This window comes from Myotis lucifugus, unplaced genomic scaffold, assembly GCF_000147115.1.
Source record: "Myotis lucifugus unplaced genomic scaffold, Myoluc2.0 scaffold_144, whole genome shotgun sequence".
In the NCBI taxonomy this organism is placed as follows: domain Eukaryota; kingdom Metazoa; phylum Chordata; class Mammalia; order Chiroptera; family Vespertilionidae; genus Myotis; species Myotis lucifugus.
This window is the reverse complement of record NW_005871192.1, coordinates 1,122,644-1,144,818: the sequence shown is the minus strand read 5'-3', so window position 1 is coordinate 1,144,818 and position 22,175 is coordinate 1,122,644. Positions and strand designations below refer to the sequence as shown.

The window sequence follows — 22,175 nt, the reverse complement described above, 5'->3', positions numbered from 1 at the left end:
GCAGTGAAAACATCTTATAAAGTGAAAACCTATCATTTGTAAAGCTGCAAAGAGAGAGCTTTGTTTGCCCACACAGCATTTCTCAATGGAACCCCTGAGGCCATGAGTTTTTCAGGGCAAGTTTCAACTCTGCTGGGCGCACATGCATTGTGCTAAGGAGAAAAGGCCCAAAGAAGCAGGGCTACTCCTGTGAATCTTGTAAAGACTGCATGAGTTTAAGATCTCTGTCTGTCTGTCTTTGAACTAATGCCAAATTATAATTACCTGTGATCAAAAAGAGTGTAGACAAATTAAAATGGAATCCACATAATCTCTTCTTGACTTTGCAAGTGCCACCCTCACCTTCACTTGTTTAGTTCTTTGCAACAGAGAAGCTTGCAAGTAGCAACAATGTCACATCTGAGTTTTTGGATGAGGTTCTAGCCAACAGGAAACATGGTCTAAATTTATATAATAAGAATAGGTCTGGGTATCCAATCCAAATATAATCAAATTGAATGGATATGGCCTTTTTTAAAGGAAGAAATTTCACAACGGTCTGATAATACCCACATTAAAACGTTCTTGATTGACTAACAAAAAATAGGCTGTAGACTACGTAGATTTGGATCTTTTTAATGCAGCATTCACTATTCTTATGCATTTCAATACTACCTTTTCTTTTGAAATGTAAAGAAAAAATTTATTGAAGGTTTGAAAAACAATTCCTAAAAGATTGGCTTTACCAGAAAACTAGCTCTGCAATGCATTGCGTCTGTCATGTTAATACATGCATTAGATACGGTTATAAAAGTCATAAACAAGCCACCACTCCTCAACAATCTGAGCAGAGATAAAATTCCTATGAAATAATGTGGATGACCTGCAAAGGATATGCTCTTTACTTTAAGCACCAATTAAAAAAAAAAGGAGCACAAATGGATGAGTATGATCAGTTATGTACACTGAATCAAACCTTTGGCACTGGGAATCAGAGCATTTTGTCCCATAGCATTAACAAATATTATAAAAGTGTGTAGTGTCAAAGGAATAGGGCCACTAGCATTCAAAAGCAGCTTTGTCAACGAGGCAATAGAGCACTCCACAGTATCTCTCTCTGTTGTCCATGAATACATTGGTAGCAACATTGAAAAGAAAAAGAAAAGGAGCTGTACCCCTTTTATTATCTGTTTATAAAATCAAACAGAAAACAAGCATCAAGTCCTTTATGCACTTCATTTGTATAAGAGAAGGGCTAAGAACAGAAATGTGTTACAGAGATCCAAACTTAAGTGTAAGTAAGCGCCTCACACAGCTTTCCAGGGGTGCTCAGGAGGGGCCGCTTCATAATCCCTGGCACCAAAGTTGCAGAATTCTTTGCCAGCTATTTTAGGAAATCATTAAGATAATTCAGTGATAAAGCAAGACTCTTCTAGCCCAGAGGTGTATAGGCCTATATCACTCCATTGTGTGCAAATAATCCCAGTAGATGTGGCGCTCCATACACCTAGGACAGGGTGCACCAGGGTGGTCGCCAAGGATTTCAGTATACTGCCATCTCTCAAATTTGTAGAGTAGCTGAGCGCCCAAACTGGCATTGCAGTACTGCTTTATTCCTGCTACAACTTCATTAACAGCATACTTCTTATTGTCTGCCTTTCCTTCCAGATTTCTTATAATTTGCATAATCCTCCAGAATGAAATCCACATTCTTCTTGGCAGGAAGATAAAAGAGCTGTTTCTGTCAGGTGATTGAGTCCCAGCCATCAGCAAGCCGTGGTTTTAGTTCTTCAGAAGTCTTTAACTTTAACTCTGTTCATGAATGTTTCCTCCTTATCAACAGTAGGATCCACTCGAGCTCTGTTCTTGAGAGGAGGCTGAGGGGTCTCACAGGCACTGCCACCAGCTCCATTTCCAGGAGTTTTTTGTTTGTTCTTGTTTTGTTTTCACTTCAACATTTTTCTGTTGCAGACCAGATGCTTCTTTCCTGGGTAGCCCCGCTCAGTTTTCCCCTCTACACATTGTTCCTGACGGGCTCTTTGAAATTCTTGCTGTTTCTGCAGATTGGTGTCCAAGTATTTGAGTACTCTGCAGTTGCGGTTTAAATTCACCAGTAGTTATCCATGAATGCGTTGGTATGTGCAAGTGGGTGAGGGGGTACATTTTGTTGTTGTACCTGAAAGTGGTATAGCATTATTAAAAGTTTGGAGCCGTAATTAATTGATAGACAGTATTCAACCTAGCAGCCTTTTCACAACCCACCATCAATTTCATAAAATGACTTAAGAGGAAGTCTCATGAAAGACTCTTCTTAATTAGATACTAGAAGTTTAGGGCTTGTTGAACATGGAAAAAATATTTTGGACAAATTTCTATCCCTCACTTAATTTGTAGTTTATTGGAAGAAATAAATTCCCATTATTATTGTTTCTCCCTTACATTCTTAGCTGTTTATTCCTGTGCTTTGTACCTTTGTCTCTGTTCTCGCTGTCTCTTTTTTAATTGCAAGAGGTCAGGGATTCTGTAGATGTGTGGTGATTAGAGGGGCTCTGGTGCCCCAGAAAGCATGGCTAAGAATCACTTGGAAACAGTTGTTTCCTCCTACACAGCAGGTCATCCTGGAAGAATTTGGACCCGGGGCACATTAGCTGGGGGCACAGTTGACTGCTGTGCTCACTTGGATCACATGGTTGGCCAATTTGGGGACATTTCTGAAGAATGGTGGCGCCTCGGGCAATCAATCCTCCTTCTGCCTTCTTTCAGTTACTTCACTTAGAATTCATGTCTTTCCTCTTTCCTGAGGATAAATTTAAGGCATAGTCAGGTGGTCTCTTGACCAAGTCTTTAAAATTCAAAGGGTATGAATAAAAGGATGCCTTTGTCTCAGAACGTGGAGTCCTGGGACAAACAGATCCATGATAATAACATTAAAAAATACATTTGAAGTTTATACTGGACAGTCTTTTTGCCCCCCTTTCCTAAAAACATGTGGCCAGTTCTTAGGCACGGGGAAGCCCAGGTCCCTCAGAATCCTTAGCTGTTGGCAGTGTGGTACCACTCCTGCAATTGCACAGAGCCCACATTCCTCTGACATGCCTGTGGGAGTGATTTATAGTTACACTTGCTACCACTTCCCCTGCCCATAAAACCAAAGAGCAGAGAGAGTGACAGATTGATATCATATTGTCTTTCATGAGCAGTTTCACATTTCACTGCTCTGTGCAAATTAATTTGGTTTATGAAAGGAGTAGAGAGTGATCTTAGAGAGAAGGAGGAACAGGGGCAAGGGAGGAGGTTATGCTGTTCCCTGCACACAGCCACTCAAGGCAGACGATGAGCCTTGGCTTCCAGATGACTTTTCTGTATTCATTAATGCTTTACTTTGCTCTTTCCCTAAAGACTACTTACAGTTACTCAGCTTTCCTTGAATTGTGTTCTCCTCATTGGTGCCCGAGGGCTCTATTTCTTTGAATGTTTTCCACAGGCATCTGTTGTTTGTTTCTAACCTGGATCTGATGACAGTTGGCTATAGAGTGTCTAGTTCTCAGCTCTCAGGCATCTCATGGTTGATGTTGGCTTATCCACAATCCTTCAATCTTCTTCAATTCACATCGATTCTGGGTTGGTCAGGGGATCCTGAAGAATGACCTAGTGCTGAGAACTGGGGCCCAGAGAATGCTGAAGGTAGGAAAGGCATAAGACTAGGGAGATGTAGAAAATCTCTGAAGAATTCAGGCCACTAGGGTCTAGGACTAAAATCAAGATCCTCAGTTCAAGGGATGAAGCTTAAAGATAGATGATTTCCTGGGACCCCCTTTCTTTGGACTGTTTTTGAAGCAGACACAAGTCCAGCTGGGACATCCTAAGTCAGAAGCTTTTAAAGGCCCAAATTTGAGCCAGACATTCACGGTGTCTCTTTTGCAGGAGAAATACTGGTGGAATTGTGGCAGTGGCCATATTTTCCATGGTGACTACAGAGCTTTAGCTCAAACATGAGGAGTCTCCAAGGTAAATGGGAATAGGCTCTTTATGTTTACTGAAAAGCTACCAGCTTACACAAAGCCACTTAGATAGACCCCAAACCCCAGTTTCTCTTTTGATCTTACTTTGGTATGTTTACTCATAGCTGATGGTTAAGGCGCAAACTGAGTTGCATATGAGCAGGATAAGTTAACCCAACCCATCACTCTCATAATATGTACCAGTTGACTTGTGGGTGGGAGGGATTAAAACTTAGTTTTGATTAACTTTGTTTAACAAACTTAAGTGAAGACAATGCCCCTCTCATCTACCTCTCAACTATAAAGTGAAAAGGGTAGCAGCAGTGATAATTGCATTCTCTAAAATGATGCCTTCCCATGTGTTCATTTTTCAGAGTGAAGTACAAAAATATGTTCCTTTAAGCCTCCCTTGCTAAAAATAACAGCAAGAAAATTGACCTTTTTGCCTTTAAATGAGGCTGAGGAATTCTTTCTATCTTAGGTCAAGGTTGAATTCTCATAACTGTCTATCGATACTATCTTCCCAATCATTATGTGACAAGCATTATTTTAGAAACCAAGAGCTTATACTCAAGCTAGACACATTGAATTGTAATTTGTTTTAATATCCAAAACTAAAAATAAATTTGCAGTGGGCAAAACCCCAGATGTGTTTTGTCAGTCTCTTTTTCACTTAATGTCTAAAACTTTATGTTTTTAAGGAAAATGTTATCCATGTGTTTCTCATTTATTTACACTTAACTCATCAGTATGTTTAGTATGAGTTATTTGATGTCCAAGAAGCCTTTTTAACTATTTTATGTGCTTATTTTATACACCTATGAAATGGGAAGTTACTTATGCCAAGAAGGCAAACTGTGCAAAGCCTATTACCATCATTGTCAACAAATATTTGTCCTTAAAATGTCAAGATTGATTTAAAAATCTGAAGAAGAAATTTCTGAGAATTTCTAGAAAAATCAACATAACTTAGAACTCTTAACTGATATCATTGGTGGGCTCACCTCACTGGAAGCAAGCATCTTTTCAAATGTGATTGTCTCAGTCACCTTGGGTTGCCATACATACCAAAAGACTTCAGACTGGGTGGTTGAAACAACAGAAATTTATTCCTCTCAGCTCTGGAGGCTGGAATGTCCAAGATCAAGGTATGGCAGGATTGGTCTCTGATGAGGACCTTTCCTGGCTTGCAGATAACTGTCTTCTTACTGTGTCCTTACAGTGTGGAGCTTACAGTGCAAGCTCTCTGGCATCTCTCCTTATAAGGAGACTAATCCCACCACCTTTATGACCTTATTTAACCTTAAGTACCCCAGAAAGTCACTGTCTCCAAATACAGTCACTTTGGGGGTTGGAGCTTCAACATATCAATTACAGGGGGGAGGAGGAGGGCAGTACACAAATATTCAATCCATAACAATAGTCAATGGTTAGAAAGGAAAGAAAGAAAGAAAGAAAGAAAGAAAGAAAGAAAGAAAGAAAGAAAGAAAGAAAGAAAGAAAGAAAGAAAGAAAGAAAGAAAGAAAAGAAAGAAAGAGAGAGAGAAAGAAAGAAAGGAAACTTCTCAGGCATATAATGAAGGAGTTTCATATCTTGTTATTTCACCAAGAAAATTGTTTTCTCAACTGGTGCCTCCTCACTTGTACCCTCTTAGCCTTCAGTGTTATAGAGCAACAGAAAAACTGTTGAAGTATTTATTTTACTCACGTTCATGTAGTGAAGATTTGTCTTTTCATTCAATACACTTTCTGAGTGGACACTCTGCCCTGGGCACTCTGGAAAGTCCTATGAATAGGACGATGGGTAATGTATACTTGTTGGGATGCTCAGGCTGGTAGGGAAATTGGACAGTGTAGTAGATGTTATTGAGGTCCCTCCCATTGTTGCCTTGGCCCATCTCAATTGACCCACATGCAAATACAACCTGGAAGTGCAGTGAAGTTAATGTTTCCAGGGAGCCACACTGGATTAATAGTGATGGGTAAATGAGTTCTCACTCCATCTGGTGTGATGATTCTGAGATGTTTCTCAGAGAGATTTCAGGGCATTGCCCATAGCAGCTGTCTACTCATTAACATACCCCTTATTCTAGTGGTCGGCAAACTCATCAATCAACAGAGCCAAATATCAACAGTACAATGATTGAAATTTCTTTTGAGAGCCAAATTTTTTAAACTTAAACTATATAGGTAGGTACATTGTTATTAACTTAATTAGGGTACTCCTAAGCTGGCCTTTGCTAAAAATGTCCTCAATCTGATTGAGGTATGTTCACTGAGGTTGACCCCTTCCAAATCTCCCATCCACACTCATCTTGTATACTTGTTTCGTCTATCTCCTTTCGTTCATCCTCTCTATATGTCCAAACCATTTCAACATACCTGTCTCAATCCTCAACACTACATCTTCTTTCACTCCACAACATTCACTGTACGTGTGCGCCAGCACATGGTATTTTGTGGAAGAGCCACACTCAAGGGGCCAATGAGCTGCACCACTGCCTTATTCTATCTCTTCCCTTCCTTATCTTAATTCTCTTCATCTGTGCTTCCTGAGATCATCCACCAGATAAACCACTTGCTCCTAGGTCCTTGTCTCATCATTTCTTTTGAGGACAAACCTAAACTAAAACCCACAGAAAACCAGGAGTTGCAGTATAGTGATATGATCTGTAACAGACGTATACACAGTAGGAGGAGGCAGTATCAGAACACAGACCAGTTATTTCTTTTGGTAGAGATTTGTGGGAATTACTAGCTCAGAGTCAACAAGTCAACATTTCCCCTTCAGGATAAGCCTTACAAAGGCAGGGGTACCGTTTATTCGGTATTCTATCCCTAGAGTCTAGCACAGATCTGGCACAAAAGAGCTAACCACTACTTTTTGACTCAGTAATCCTTCTTTGACAGAAGGTAAACTGAGGGGTTTAGAGGTGTTGAATCACCCTTGTTCTAATGTCCAGTTCAGGGCTTGTCCCGAAAAACAACTTTAAAAAGAAAGGATTAACTAGAAAGATGATGGGGATTAGGAAATGGGGTAGTGTGTACTAAGGCTGAGTTCTAAGCAATTATGGTACACTTGGGAAAACAAAAGTCATTTTGATATGGTTGGATTGCAGAAGGTGAATGTTTGCTGGAAAAACAAAGATGAAGGACAATAAATAGGTCAAACAGGAAGACATGGTAGACCATGCTAAGGCACTTAAGGTCTTGCTGAGAAATGAGTGATGGAGGTAGAGCATCATGGAAGAATTTTCATTGGGCACAATATCTGATTAGAAAGAAATTCTGGAAACACAGTTCTAAGTTTTCTTTTCTGCAGTGAGGAAGGTGGATGGGGTTGTGCAAGATTGGAGATACCAGGATGGAGCCCAAATATGTGTAGGACAGTGAATTAACAGCATTGATGGTGAGATGAGATGTGTAGGTTGAGATTGAAAATATAATCAAGGACCATGTCCTGGCATGGGCAACTGGGTAATGCCAATTCTTGAGACAGAGCAGATAAGAAGATGGGAGAGCTGATAGATCTTGAAGTATTCATGGAGCCTCCAGGTGAGACTATCTGGCTTCTAGAGAAGATCTTGGTTGAAAATATAGGTCTGGAGAGGCAACAGCACATGGGAGATGATTTGAAGTCATGAGATTTAATGAAAAAAAAAATTAAACACTTAAACAGTGCTTACTACATGCCATGAGTACTTATAAATATTAACTCAAACTTAATTATATCTAATATTAATGACTTAATATTAAGTATTAAGTAGCTCTACTTAACTATTTATAACTATACTTCAAGGTTAAATCACTAAATATTAACTCAGTATCTAACTCTACCTTATGAGGTAGATGATGTTATTCCACTTTGTAGGTGAAAAAACTTAGGCACAAACAAGCTACTGGTAAATAACTTTCTTAAAGACACACAGCTAGTGAGTAATGGAGCTGGGATCAACCAGTGTAGTGAAATGAGAAAGAAAAGACAAGTGTCATAACTCTAGGGCAGGGGTGGGGAACCTTTTTCCTGCCAAGGGCCATGTGGATATTTATAGCATCATTTGTGGGCCACACAAATTATCACCTTAAAAATCAGCCTGCTATATTTGGTCAAACATTTAATTAACTCACCCCTAATGCCGTGGCAGGGCCAGACCAAATGATTTTGCAGGCCTTATACAGCTCAAGGGCCAGATGTTCCCCACCCCTGCTCTAGGGAATGAAATGGGAACTTGAGTTCAATTAAGATCAATAAAGAGCATCAAGATAGCTAAGAGAAATACCAGGAAAAAGTGGAATTTTAGGAGCTTGAAAAAGAGAAGGCTTTACTTGGGTCAAATGCCATTGAGCGGTCAAGTTACAAGAAGACTAAGAAATATTCATTGTTTTTCACATTTAAAAAAGTCACTAGTGATAGCAGTTTTAATGAAATGATGCATGTTAGTCATTCAATTCAATTACTCTCCCTAGAGGAATCAATTCTAGAGAATGAGTTTGCCCTGACAAGTTTGTGCTGCGGATATTGAAGGAGGAAATTTAAAAAGAGCCAAACTTTCAACCTACCTTGATACCAGAATGGGCAAGTCTTAAATAGCAATAATGCTAAAAAATGAAGGAAGGAAGGAGGAAGGAAAAACTCAAGTGAAAAACACAGTAAAATATGAAAATTGAAGAAGATTCCCCCATAATGAATGTTCTCAAAATTAAGATTTTGAAGACCCATTTTTTTGCGTTTGATGTTGCTCATATGTGAAGAAATAAAAGTGTTACATCAGACTCTGGAACTCAAACTATCAAGAATACAAAGAAGATTCATGTTAAATCCCTTGCTGATGGATATTGGCAGCCTGCGAGAAACATGTGGGAGAAAGTTTTCAAGTTTCGAGTACAAGTGGAATGACTTTTGCACATGTCATTTGTCAAGCATGTCCAAAGACAGTGGTGAAGGCTGAGGGGACTGTGGGAGTTGGATCGGTGTAGGCAGGCCTAACGAGGTGGAGACAATTCTTTCCTCGGTCATGTTTTAAGGTAAGTCAAAAGTGTTTGGATGTAAGCTGCTGTGGTCAAGTTTGTCTGTAAGGGACTTTTGCCGATATCTACAGTGAATTCATTAGTTGTCAATGATAATTGAATCAATTTGGAGTGTTTGCCTGGAAGAGACTCTCCACTTTCATTCTGACTTGCCAGATTTTAAAAAACGCAGCTTTACATCGGTCAGCTGAAATTGGTTTATGAATTGCTGGAAATCCCTAGGTGGATTTCCATCAATTCAAAACATCACAGACAATCCTGTATTTGCAGTGGGCTTTGAGTTATTCATGAAATCCTATTGAACATCTTTTTTGCATTAATTTAGTGATATTTCTCACTGACGTCAAGGTGATGAAAAATAACACTAAACCTTACTTGGCTGACTGTGGAGAACTTGGAACCCCACCAGGCGTGCTGCAGGCAATTTCTGGAAGGCAGGCAGCGGACCGGCATGCCTCAGAAACTGCCTCAGAGAGGAGGCGGAGAGAAGAACGAGTCTACAATTATGGGAATAAAATGCAAAAGTATGTGACTGCTGCCGGCCGTTTTCTGAAAACTTATAAAAATTATGAAAAACATGCACCAATGGCAGAGGCAAGCAGAAGGAAGTACACTTTAAAAAAGAAAAATCAGCACTTTACTGAATTACCAAAAACTTCTTAAGGGCTTGCTATTTCCAGGAACTGTTTAAATGACTTTATCAATATTATTGCATTTATTATTTCTTTTAAAAATATATTTTTTATTGATTTCAGAGAGGAAGGGAGAGGGAGAGTGAGAGTGAGAGCTAGAAACATCAATGATGAGAGAGAACCATTGATCGGTTGCCTTCTGCACGCCCCACACTGCGGATCAAGCCTGCAACCCAGGCATATGCCCTGACCAGGAATCCAACCGTGGCTCAATCACTGAGCCATGCCAACCAGGCTCATTTAATATTCTTGACAACACTTATGAGGTAGGAAAACTGTGATTACCCTCATTTTGCAGACAGTGGAGGTATGGCACAGAGAGGTTAGGTAGCTTGCTGATGGTCACACAGCTGGTACTGAGCTGGGATTTAAACACAGGGAGTCTGGCTGAGAGTCCCTGCTCGTCGCTACGGTGCACGCTCCCTCTCATACAGGAAAGCAAAGGAAACAGCTTTTCCTTTCAAGAGTCTAAACCTATTTTCTCTAATAACATTCAGAGTGACTTTCACACATGGTAACTTCACCTTGACTGCAGTTTTATGACATTGTGCCTTATAAAACTGTTTCTTCACCATCCACGATGTCATACCGCCACTGTTACAGGAAGCAGAGACATGACGTTGATGCTCCTACATAGCAGGGGTAGGGGCCTTCCTTCCCTGTGCAGTTGAGATCTTGACTGTAGCACATGTGGTAAGATTATAAATAGGAATAATTTCCCCTGCATAAACTGTGAACACAGACATTTATGGACCATTTATGGACTACATCGTTCTACCAGATTGCCTTCAGAGGGTCGGAAGCTTTAAGAAATGGTGAACAGCAGAAATTGAGAGGGGAGAAATGTAAATAGCTTCTGCACAGCATTTTTCTCTTGACATTTTTTGAGCACAATCACTACATTTGCATCCGTTCTATTGATTATTTTGAACAAGATTTGTGTTTCTGATGTAAAGACTCCTGGTTACTGGGTTTTTGTTTCACACACACATCTGGCCATCTGATGGGCACATGGCTTAGAAACTCGGGTCTTCCCGTGTTATCATGAAGTCGATCAATTCTTTTATCCAGTGTGGTTCGCCCAGGAGTCATGTGACTCATATGGAGGAGACTTACACTTTTCATGGTAGATGTTTTATCTAGTGGCCAAAACAATAGGCTATTTTTACTAAAATAGTTTATCTCCAGTCTAGATGTCTCTCCTCTGACTCTGGTATCCAGCTGTCTTTTCAGTTCCACTTGGACTTCTAATTGATATCTCACATTTCAAATGTCTAAAATGATCATCCTTCTACCTGTAGCCTTCCCCAGATATACCTACTACATTAAAAGTGAGCCCTAACCGGTTTGGCTCAGTGGATAGAGCATCGGCCTGTGGACAGAAGGGTCCCAGGTTTGATTCTGGTCAAGGGCATGTACCTTGTTTGCGGGCACATCCCCAGTAGGGGGCGTGCAGGAGGCAGCTGATCAACGTTTCTCTCTCATAGATGTTTCTAACTCTCTATCCCTCTCACTTCCTCTCTGTAAAAAATCAATAAAATATATTTTTTTAAAAAGTGAGCTCCATTCTTAAAGTTGCTAAAGCCTAAAACCTCAGAGATTTTCTTGAGCTCTCATTTTCTCACACCCATCAGCCAGTGAATGCTGCCTCTCCTTTTCGAATGCCCAAAGCCACTCAATCCTTCCTCTGCCTTATGTACCACCTGTTTTGAGTCACCATCTTCTCCAACTTTGATTATTGCAATAATCTGCTAATGGTCTCTGTGCTTCTCTTGTCCCTGTATAGCAGCCAAAGTGATCCAGTAAAAATATCAGTTGGCAAAACCCTGTAAGAAGTCCCCTTCAGAGTGAAGGTTGGAGTCCTTTGAATGACCTCTGTTACCTCCTCTCTGACTGCTTTCACCCTTGCTTCTCTGCCCCAGCCACTCTGGCTCACTGCTTGTCCGCATACAGCAGGCACACTCCTGCCTTGAGCCTCGAATTGGCTGTTTGCACTGACTGGAAAATTTTTCTTCCAGATATCCTTATGAAAAATGCCTCCAACCTCTTAAATCTTACCTGAAATGTCACTTTCTCAATGAGGCGCACCTTGACCATCTTATTAAAAACTAGAGGCCTGGAGCATGAAATTCATGCATGGGGAGGTGGGAGTCCTTCATCCCAGCCTGCACCCTCTCCAATCCGGGACCCCTCAGGGGATGTCCGACTGCCAGTTTAGGCAAGATCAGGCCTAAACTGGCAGTCGGACATCCCTCTCACAATCCAGGACCGCTGGCTCTTAACTGCTCACCTGCCTGCCTGCCTGATCGCCCCTAACCACTCTGCCTGCCTGCCTGATCACCCCTAACTGCTCTCCCCTGCCAGCCTGATCGCCCCTAACTGCCTCTGCCTTGGCCCCCACCACTGTGGCTTTGTTTGGAAGGACATCCGGAAGAATGTCTAGAAGATGCCTGGTCTAATTAGCATATTACCATTTTATTAGTATAGATAGGACCCCTGGCCCCTTTTTTTTTCCCGTGGCACTTGTCACCAAACAAATGGTCGAGTGTACCTATTACGTTTATCATTTAGTGTCTGTATCATCTGACTAGAAAGTATATTCCTCGGGCACAGGGATCCTTGCTTTGTTCACTGAAACCACCTCTGTTCTAGAATAGAGCCTGGCACTTAGTGGAGACACAATAACTACTTGCTGAGTAACTCAATGAAAGGGTGAATTTAAAAATGTGTTCCACATTGGACCTCTCTAATGAAACCATCCTTGGCTACACTGCTTCTGCATTTCCCCATGGTGAGCCACACAAGTGTTCCAAATATGCACTAACTATACATTTTTCTTTAAAACTTGACTATTTAAAACATTACATACTTTAAACTTTCATTTAATGTATTTACTTACAACACAGTCCTAAAATAGCATCCACAATTTTAATTAAATCCATCATGAATGTATCATTATAGAAAACACAAAAGTAAACTCTTAGAGAAACATCTGGTGGGTAGGGCTGGATTTGCTATCGCTGCCTGAGTTTCCTAAATTGTCTTTCCATTCTGAGAGTCAAAAAGGATCATTTGCCTCTTGATTGAAATAAAAGAAGAGCTACCACTGCTATTCAGAAATGAAGAAGATGGGCAACAATTCTGGCTCACTCGGTGATTCTTATTTTTTATTTCTTTTTAATCCACACCTGAGGATATTTTTTCCATTGTTTTATTTTATTTTTTAGAGAGATTGGTAGGGAGGGAGAGAGTGAGTAGAGGAAGAGACATCAATGTGAGAGAGACACATGGAGTGGTTGCCTCCTGAATGCTGGATTGAACCTGCAACCCAGGTACATGCCCTTGACCAGGATTCAAACCCGAGACCCTTCGGTGCATCGGCAGACACTCTAACCACTGAACACACTGGCCAGGGCTCAATGATTCTTATTAAAGAACAGATTGGCTGCAAAAGTATTCTCCCTTGCCTAAGGACATGTGCACTGGAAACAGAGGGCCCAGGGTGAACCTCCTTCTATTTTGATTTAAGATGCCGAGCAATAAACAGCCCTAGAAGCTGCCAGTATCCAAGGACACAGATCTAGTGTTTTCCACCTTGTTTGAATGTTCAGTTTAGGCAACACATGGCAGCTGGACTCCATCCTGCCGCTAGGAGCATCCCTAAAGGAAAGTGCCCAGTCATTATTCATGATGCGCTGGGTATGCTCAGAGAGGTGGGCCAGCCAGTTTCAGCCTGAGATCACCGTTAATGGGGGTGAGGCAGAGACCAAAGATAAACATAGACACAGCGTGGCCAAGTGTTAGAATCCCGAAACGCAGGTGGGACACTTGTATCTTTCTCTGCTCCGCAGTTAGGATTAGTGGACTCAGGAAGCTGCAGAAAGTAATTGCTCACCCACCCCTCTGGACCCATGTGCCTTTATTCCACATTGTAGTTGATTTGAAGACATCACTATTCACAAGTTGTCTGGAATCCCCGTGTTTCTTAACTAAGAGAGTAAATAGTGAAAGTGTGTCACTTTGACCTGACCTTGGTTTTGGAATTAACAGCTTTTAATGTAGTAAATATATTTGTTAATTATGCGGGCCAGTATACAGGGGTTGAGAGCCTGGCCTCTGGAGCCTGACTGGCCCCATCACCTAACTGGCTGTGTGACTTTGAACGAGTTACTTCTCTATAGTTTCCTCACCTGTAAAATGGGAATTTTCACTGTCCCTACTTCATGCATGTGTGAGAATGACAGGAGTTAATATATACAAAGGGGTCAGCACAGCCGTAGGGAAGCAGTTGCTATTATTCCAGTGAACAATCATGGTCATCATAATGCTCTTGCTTTTGATGTAGGCTAGACATCATTTTTACCTAAGACTTAGTTCTTACCTTTCTAGGTAATTTTAACAGAAGATGGTTTTCTTTCCTCAGCATATGTTACAGATGCAGTGGAGTGCTGCTTCCTACTTCTTTAAATAAGTGTTCTGCTTCCCACAGAGTAAGGCCCAGCTGCCGAATTGGGAGAATGTACAGTGATAGGGTTGCCAGGTGTGGAGCTCAGAGTGTGTGTGTGTGTGTGTATGTGTGTGTGTGTGTGTGTGTGTGTATGTGAGTGTATGTGAAGAGGGGATGGCTTCACTCTTACCTTCTTCCAGCACTGCTCTGCTGTGAGGGACAGAGACAGACAGAAAGAGATTGATCAGTCATCCTAAACCATTATACAGTAGTTGGCTTTTTTAACCATGGGAGGTCAAAACATGATTTTAATGAAAAAAATCTATGAAACAGAAACAGACCAATTTTCTGTGGGTTCATGACTGTATACATCATTTTTGTCCATGTATTTGTTAGCGATTGCTATGTATGCAGCCCACAACTTGGTAGCTTAAAACAACAAATGTTCATGACCCTATAGTTTCTGAGGGTCAAGAATCTAGTAGTAGCTGGGTGACTCTGGATCAGATGGTCTCTGTGGGTGCAGCCACGATGCAGGCTGGGGCTATAGTCATCTGAAACCTTGACCGGCTGAAGGATCTCCCTTCAGGTTCACTCACATGGCTGTTGGCAGGAGATCGTGGTTGCTCACCACGTGGGCCTCTCCCTAGGACTGCTCACACCAAGCCAGCTGGCTTGCCCCAGGGGGTGTGATCCAGAGAGTATGCAAGAGAGCCCAGGATGGAAGCCACCATGTCTTTTACAACCTAATCTCAGAAATGATATAGCAGTTTTGCTCAATTCTATTGATCCTATAGCAATCCTGGCACAATATGTCAGTGGACTACAGGAGGGTACCAGAGGCAGGGGTCATTGAGGGTCATTGTGGGACTGCCTGCCACAGCTACATTTAACTTTTTAAAAGGCATTTATATCTTCTTTTTCATGAAGGAGGCTATTGCCAGAGAATAGTCTGCATTAAAAATAAAATGGTAAAAGTTATATCTAATCCAAGTATTCTCCATTGGACATTATAATCTTGTCTGTATATGCATAACATATATGTACACAGACACTCACACATATTAGAAATGCAGATTAGCCCTGCCCAGACTTATTGACTCAGAATCTACATTTTAACCAAAGCCCCAGATAATTTATATGCACATTACATTTGAGTAATACCCGTATAATATATATATATATATGTATATATATATATATATGTATATATATATATATATATATGTGTGTGTGTGTATATATATTTCAATCATAAAACCCAATATATCCTAAAAATTAGTAATGTAATGGAGCTAACAAAATTATCTATTAAATCAATTTTTGATTCTAGAGTTCTCTGTTTTCTCTCCCCTCCACTCAACCTTGATTTCTTTCTCACACACACTGTACACAGAAATACAGTCTGACCCTCCAGAATGTGGAGTCAACCAAAGCTTTTCTTCCTCCCCTCACAAGAAAATAGGTGGAGTACTGCAATGACATTTCAAACAACCATGTTTTGAGATAAGGTTTGTTTTTATTGATGGCAGATGGGAATAGACTTCCAACGAATACAGTTGGCTCTAGGAAAAAGAAATAGTTTTGAAAATCATCAACTTGTATTTGCAAAATGTCATCAGAGACTTTCTTTTCCCCTCGCCTAAAACAAATGCAGACAATTCTACATAAAGAGCAAGGCTGTGCAGAAAATTCAGCCATGTGTTTGAAATGATTCCATTGTTATAAGACAGCTTGAAGTACCATGACATTTGTGCAGACAAAAAACTCAAACTAATTTGTTTCTGTGGTATTAATGAATTTCTGTTGGTCTTGTTGCCATTGGTGTTAATACCCACCCACTAGTAAATGACAGGGTTAGTCCCTAAAGGGGGGAACCTTAAAGTAAGAGCGATTATGCAGCCTGAAGCTTGTTTAAAAAAAACCATTAAGATGTATTTTTCTCAGATTACGAAAGCAATACAAACACATTATAAAACATTTGAGAAATACCAAAAGCTATAAGACAAATAATTTTTTTTGAAATCCCACTGAAAGATAACTACTAAAAAAGAGATAACTTCTGTCCTTATTCCCTACAGCATTTTCCTATGGAATGCTACATATATCATATGGATGACATATATACAGTATATACACATATCATACAAGAAAGAAATGTATGTATAAGACTCCTGCTATGGGGGAGGGAGGATTAAAAGGATAGTATATGTTTACCTCTAATACTGTGGTGAGTTGTGAGTGACCATTTCTTGCTATCTGCATGCTGCCAAACTACCTCTGCATACAATGTTTACAACCACTACCATTCTAAGAATTCTTTAGAACATTTTTATCACCTCAAAAAGAAATCTCATACCAACTAATAGTCATTCTTCATTTTCTCAACTTCCCAGTTCAAAGTAGCCAGTAACTTACTTTCTGTCTCTATGGTTTTGCCTATTCTGGCCATTTCATTTGAATAGAATGGTATCTATAATAATAAAAGTGTAATATGCTAATTAGACCAGACAGCCCAATGACCTTTCTGGATGTCATTCCAGACATCCTTCTGGATGACCTTCCAGATGAAGCCACGGTGGTGGGGGCTGAGGCAGAGGCGGTTAGGGGCAATCAGGCAGGCAGGCACAGTGGTTAGGGGCGATCAGGAAACTTTTTGACTATATAAATGATAATGCTATGAACATTAATTTACAAGTTTTGGTATGGACATACATTTTTAATTCTTTTGTGTGTATTCCTACAGTATAATTACTGTGACATATTAAACTCTTTCTTTAAAGGGACTCCCTGTTGCCTGGCCAGTGTGGCTCAGTGGTTGAGCATTGATCTATGAACCAGGAGGTCACAGTCCAATTCTGGGTCAGAGCACATGCTGGGGTTGTGGATAGATCCTCAGTGTGGGGTGGGCAGGAGGCAGCCAATCAATGATTCTCTCTCATCATTGAAGCTTCTATCTCTCTCTCCCTCTTCCTTCTAAAGCCGGTGGTCTTGATCCAGCATCAATAAGGGTTCAGAAATCTGGAGAAGGGGCTGTGCATAAATTCAATAAGAGTCCAGAGCGGAAACATGATTTTGAAAGGCATTATAGGGAGTCAGAGAAGACTTAGCTTAAGGAACTAAGTTCTCCTCCTCTCAGGACCCCTTACTTTTTATTAACACAATTTGTCCTAAGGCGAGGTAGATATACACATCAAAGGGTAGGGTTTCCTATATACAGTCCATTGTCAGAATGGGGAATTACCTCTGACTGTTCAGGTGTTTGGCCAGGAGGAGGCAATAACATGTAGATTAAGATGCCCTGAGCTGTCTGGCAGCAAGCAATCATCCCTTTTCAGGTTTGGGGAAATGCCCTTGTCACTCCAGATGATTCAGCCCTGCTACATGCTTGAATTGGCTTCTGGCACCCTTCCTCTCTGAAATCAATAAAAAAATTTTTTTTAAATAAAATTAAAAAATAAAGGGACTCACTGTTCAACTTCGTTTTTAACTTTTTAAGAAACTGCCAAATTGTTTTTCAAAGTGATGGAACAATTTTGCATTCTTACCAGCGGTATATGAAGCTTCCTGTTTCTCTCCATTTTTGTCAAGATTTGTTATTGTCTGTCTTTTTTACTTTAGCCATTCTATTGGGTGTGATGTGGTATCCTATTGTGGTTTTGATTTGCATTTTCCTAATGACTAATATCTTTTCATGGGCTATTGGCTATTTGTGTACTTTATTTGGAAAAATATTGATTCAAAACTTCTGCTGAATTTATCTTTTTATTGTTGGGTTGTCCTAGTTCTTCATACTATTTTCTGGATACTAGACCCTTATAAGATGTATGACTTGCAAATATTTTCTTGTATTCTGTAGGGTTTTTTTACTTTGATAGTGTCCTTTGCTTATTTTTAATTTTGATAAGTCAAATTGCATATGCCTGATATCTGTGATATAGCATATGGAGGACATATGTACATGTGTATATAAAATTAGGACCTTTCAGAAAAGTACTTATTTGAATTGAATTTCTGAGTGGTCAAAACTTAATTCAGAGGAAAAAGTAGAAAGCCATTATAAGGCATTCCATACTGGAATCCTTTGTAATGCAAAAGGCAATTCAGTAAGTTCAAGTATTTTCTAATGATTTCCAAAAATAGCTTTCTGAACTTCTCCCTAACTATTGTCTCCTTTGTATATGTAAATAGGATTTCTTAGTGTCCAATGCTGAAAATACTGTTGAATTCCAGATAGGAAATAGGACTTTTTTCTTGCGAATCTGTTGAGGGTCTCATATCCAGTTTGGTATTACTCAGAGAGAAAAATGTTTCTAATTCTCAGAGTAAGCTCTATCTCTTGTTTTTTTAAAAAAAAAAAATCAGTGGAAGTGCAATTTATTTATTATTTCTTTGGTTGTTCGTGCGTTTGGTGTCATATCTAATAAATCCTTGCCTAATCCAAAGTCATGAAGATTTGACCTATGTTTTCTTCTAAGAGTTTTATAGTTTAGTTTTTGGTCCATTTGAGTTAAATTTTCTATATGATAAGGCAGGGTTCCAAGTTCATACTTTTGCTTCCGGATATCCAGTTTTCCCAATACCATTTGTTGAAAAGACTGTTCTGAACCCATTTAATTGTCTTGGCATCTTTGTTGAAAATCCATTGTTCATAAATGTAATGGCTTTTCTATATTGAATCTTTTCTTCACATTGTTGCCAGTGGTTATTCTAAACTGTAGATGTGATCATGTATTTCTACTGACTGATGTAATTGAACATTGATCAGAAACTACTGAAATGTTTTCAATGGCTTCCATAGATCATAAGAAAAAGACCAAATCTGACTGTGCACAGTGTGCTAGAGAGAGTAGGGGCTATGGGATAGGCATAGTTAGTTTTTAATCTGGTACCAGCCTTTTATGAAAAATTAGACCTAGGACATATTCCTCAATTGCAGTTAGAGTGTAAACCTGACTCTGGCAGGGACCTTGCCTGAACTGCTCACCACCAAAAGTCTAGCCTGATCATAGAGCCCAATACATCACCCACATGCAGAAAATATTCATTGAGCGGTGAATGAATCTCAGTTTCCTCATCTTCAGAATCAAGATTATTATAACTATTTCATAAGGTTCTGATCAATGTTCAATTACATCAGTCAGCCATTATTGTAGGTATTCCATAAACACTTGGGGAGTGAAATAAGCTGATGTCACTTTGAGCCTTGGGTGACAAAAACTATTTAATTTTGAGTTATTATTATAACACTAGAGGCCCGATGCATGAATTTGTGCATGAGTGGGGTCCCTTGGCCTGGCTGGCAATTGGGGCCAATCAGGGCGGGCTGGCTGGGTGGAGGGACTTCGGGAGGTTGGCCAGCTGCAAGAGGTTGGCTGTAGGAGTTCACTGACCACCAGAGGGCAGGTCCTTCATTGAGCGTCTGCCCCCTGGTGGTCAGTGCTCATCATAGCAACTGGTCGACCGATTGTTTGGTCAGCCAGTCATAACAGTTGCTTAGGCTTTTATATATACTGGTATAGATTTTTTAAAATGTAAAGCAAAGGCAGTTTGGCAGAATAATATAGGGATGGAAGATGACCAGATGAACTAATTATTTGGGTAAATTGAATATTAAGGAGTTATCCAAACAACTCAACATGGATTTTAATTAGTTATCTCTGAAACTTCAAAAAACGTATCTATGGTGATTCCTCTGGGTGCAAAAACAGCGTGTTGAAAACCCAGATTGCAACAAATAGTTGTAGTGTGAGAAGATTGAGGGAGTTTCCTACACAAGCAATTTCAGTGTATCAGCAGCAGCAGGCATGATTGCAACCCCTGTGGCTTTTGCTAACCTGGGTGGGGATGGAGGAGGGACAAGGGAGATCTTCTAAGCTGTGTGTCCACCAAAACGCAATGCAGCCAGCAGGGCGGCCTCTCTGAGTTGTAAAGGCAGCATTTCAGTGCGTAACCATCACTGTGAATGATGTGTGACTCCTGACACAGCTGTGGGGGTTTTGTGCCAGGCAGAGTGGGTTAGTGGGAAAGTGTGTGGAGGCAACCAGACCATTTAGACCTGAAGAGAAGCCTGTGCCTCTAGTAGGAAGAAAACAGGTGATAAAGCCATTTGCCTGCATAGAATAGGAAATCACTGTGACTCACTATCTAGGCCAGCAGGCAGACTGTGCTGTCCTTCTTCCCTGAGACAGCATTTTCTGATGTAATAGCAATGTGAACAGGGTGTGGGTATATGGGAATGGATTGGGAGTGGATCGAGGAAGAATTAAAGGGAATTCTTAACAAATGGAGGGTGTGGAGTATGTGAAAACACACACACACACTTCAATAGAAGGAGGATACAAACATTTTCACCGGTGTCAAAATGTTCCTCTAGCTTATGGGCTTAAAAAATAATCCATCCGGGTTAGGTGCTTGGTATGCTGCGTGTGGAAAGCCTTTATGTTTTGTCATCCCTGTTTTAAGGAGTCTTCACTGTCAGCACTGAGAAGGTGAGTGAGCTCACAGCTGGGCGGGCAGACGGGAGAGGTGCCTGTCATTTTGTCTGCACACAGAGACTACGAAAATTCTCAGGAGTGCTGTTTAAAGCAAAGAATCTAAGCACACCACCGTTTCATTTTCTTTCCCCCCCACATATGTTTCCCTCAAGTTTCTATGGCAACAGTGTGGCGATTCAGTATGTTAGGATTGGACCTTTACCTTTGTTTAGAAAAGGCATCTGCAACTGGATTAGGGCTGCAGTACATGATCGAATTGAGATGTTTTCATTAAGAGCTGACAAGGTGCCTGATGATTGCTGAGTTTTATGTAAATTTGCGGTCTAGCTGATGACTAGATACATAAAGTTGTCCAGAGGTTTGTGTCATGGGAGAGGTTTAGTTCAGTTGAAAGACATCTAAGTATACAGAGTCTCAAAGAGAGGTTAAATTTGGGGAGAATTCTATTAGGCTATGATTTTAGTGGGATGTGATCATGGAAAGTCAGAAAGTTGCTTTATATTTCCCGTTAAACTATTAATGGGCCCTCAGGGTAATGAGATTTGCATTTATAAACACAGCACCAATGATAGTATTTCTGGATGTCTTCTGTGTTAGTAGAAACACCCTCAAATTATAGAATTTGAATTAAAATATTGAATGTGTTATATAACACCATCTCATGAAATTGGGAATCACTAGGATTCCACAAATTAAGCAATTCAACTACAAACAGATGTTAAGAACCTTGATCTCTCTCTCACCCTCCCCCCCCCCGTTTTGCTTGCTCCCTACCCCCTAATCCTAATCTCTCTTCCTCTATTGCCCCAGAAAATGACTAAAAAAGTAGATATCTAGGCTACAGGGTAACCCTAACATAGAGATGACCTTGACAAAGAAGAGCAGAAGGAAGGTAAACATAGAAGACTTTTGGATCTTATTTAAAAATACCAAGGTACAAATTATTTCTTTTTAAAAAGGAGGGAGCTATATTTTGTATGTATTACAATAAAAACATAGAAATAATCTATAAAAGTTTTTACAAATATATCAGGATTATACATATGTCTCCTTATTGTTTTTTTTCAAATAATGTGCAGAAATTTCTTATTTTAATAATGCATTACTTTTCTAGTGGTATAGTCTGTTTTATATATCTGGGGAAGAATAAACTCTGGTCAGCCTAGCATAATATTATGATTAAAGAAGACAGAGGCTCAGCTGCTAAATGTATTTTTTAACGCAGTTCTTACTGGTTCTAAACTATGAAATCCTAAAAGCCTCTGGTAGAAATATGTTTCCTGGAAGTTCATGTCATCACAGGACTGAGGTTCATAATCATAGACTGATAGGGCTGGAGCAGAATTCAGGAGCATTTTTGCACTACACCCATTTGACAGATGAAAACGTTGCAGTCCAAAGGAGAATAAGGGTTTATCCCAGGTCACATAGTTTTCTGGGGCAGAGCTGGGACTGGACAAAAGTTACCTCAAAGAACTCAAGACACCCACAGAGACCTCTCCTCACCTCATGTCTTTCCTCCTCATCTTTTC

The 22,175-nt window shown here is 40.2% G+C and overlaps 1 protein-coding gene and 1 pseudogene across 1 annotated transcript in view; one reads left to right on the top strand and one right to left on the bottom strand.

Annotated features, from left to right (window-relative positions):
- The window catches only part of ADAMTSL1 (ADAMTS like 1), an 863,772-nt gene that overhangs the window by 170,973 nt on the left and 670,624 nt on the right, over window positions 1–22,175 (top strand).
- Window positions 1,287–20,892, bottom strand: LOC102442264 (annotated as a pseudogene).